At 42.2% G+C, this 1,243-nt stretch overlaps 1 protein-coding gene across 1 annotated transcript in view; it reads right to left on the bottom strand.

Moving 5' to 3' along the window:
* CLCN5 (chloride voltage-gated channel 5) overlaps positions 1–1,243 on the bottom strand; it is a 191,338-nt gene that overhangs the window by 87,801 nt on the left and 102,294 nt on the right. The window lies entirely within an intron of this gene.

Raw genomic sequence — 1,243 nt, 5'->3', positions numbered from 1 at the left:
CATTGTTGTTTGGCGGGTCCGGGCTGGGGATTCGAACCCGCCACCTTAGGTGTACGTGGCTGGCGCCTTAGCCGGTTGAGCTATAGGCGCTGAGCCTGATTCTGGAACTTTTCCACCAGCATCTTCACTGTGACTACTCCTACCCACTCCTTATCCTCTTTCACTGCTTTATTATTCTCCAGCATACTTATCACACCAATTGATATACTAGATATCTTACATACTCATTTTATTCACTGCCTGCCTCCCCCAACTAGGGCAAGAATTCTTCTTTTGATCACTGGTGTATCCCTGATGCACAAAAGAGTACTGAATAGATAGTATTAATGGATCTTTTTTTTTTTTTTTTAGAGACAGAGTCTCACTTTATCACCCTGGGTAGAGTACCGTGATGTCACAGCTCTGAGCAATCTCCAAATCCTTGGCTTAGGCGATTCTCTTGTCTCAGCCTCCCAAGTAGCTGGGACTACAGGCACCCGCCACCCTCAGTATATGGGGCTGGTGCCCTACCCAGTGAGCCATAGGCACCACCCTATTAATAGATTCTTAATAAATATGTGCTGAATGAATAAATTCACCAGATGAATTAGCTGCAAATCTTGGGTCTTGGAAGAGAATAGAGAAAGCTCATACTCTGAGCTTTCACTCTGAAGAATGTCTAAGACAGACTTTCACACACCCTCTTGTACAAGTAAATGTGTATATGGGAAGGCATGAAACAGTAAGGGGATTCCACTTCCTGATCCTGATTGTATGAGTATATATAAATACTTGTATAAATGTTAAAGTACAGACACAATTTCCCTCATACACTTGGTTTCTGAGAATAAGCTAGACGGCTCCCTTGCCATCATACCCCATGTATATGAGTACTGAGAAACTCTCAGGACCTAGTCAAAAAATTCCCTTTCTGAAACCTGTAGAAGACTGAAACTGGACCCACACCTTTCACCATTAACTAAGTTAGACTCTCACTGGATTAAAGATTTAAACTTAAGACATAAAACCATAAAAATACTAGAAGAAAGTGTAGGGAAAACACTTGAAGAAATCAGCCTGGACGAACATTTTATGAGGAGGACACCCCGGGCAATTGAAGCAACATCAAAAATACACTATTGGGACCTGATCAAACTAAATAAAGAGCTTCTGCACAGCCAAGAACACAGTAAGTAAGGCAAGCAGACAGCCATCAGAATGGGAGAAGATTTTCGCAGGTTATGTCTCCGACAAAGGTTTAATA

Source organism: Otolemur garnettii, unplaced genomic scaffold (genome assembly GCF_000181295.1).
Source record: "Otolemur garnettii isolate 467f Iridium unplaced genomic scaffold, OtoGar3 scaffold00153, whole genome shotgun sequence".
NCBI lineage: Eukaryota > Metazoa > Chordata > Mammalia > Primates > Galagidae > Otolemur > Otolemur garnettii.
The sequence above is the reverse complement of the archived record's forward strand: the minus strand, read 5'-3'. Positions and strand labels throughout refer to the sequence as shown.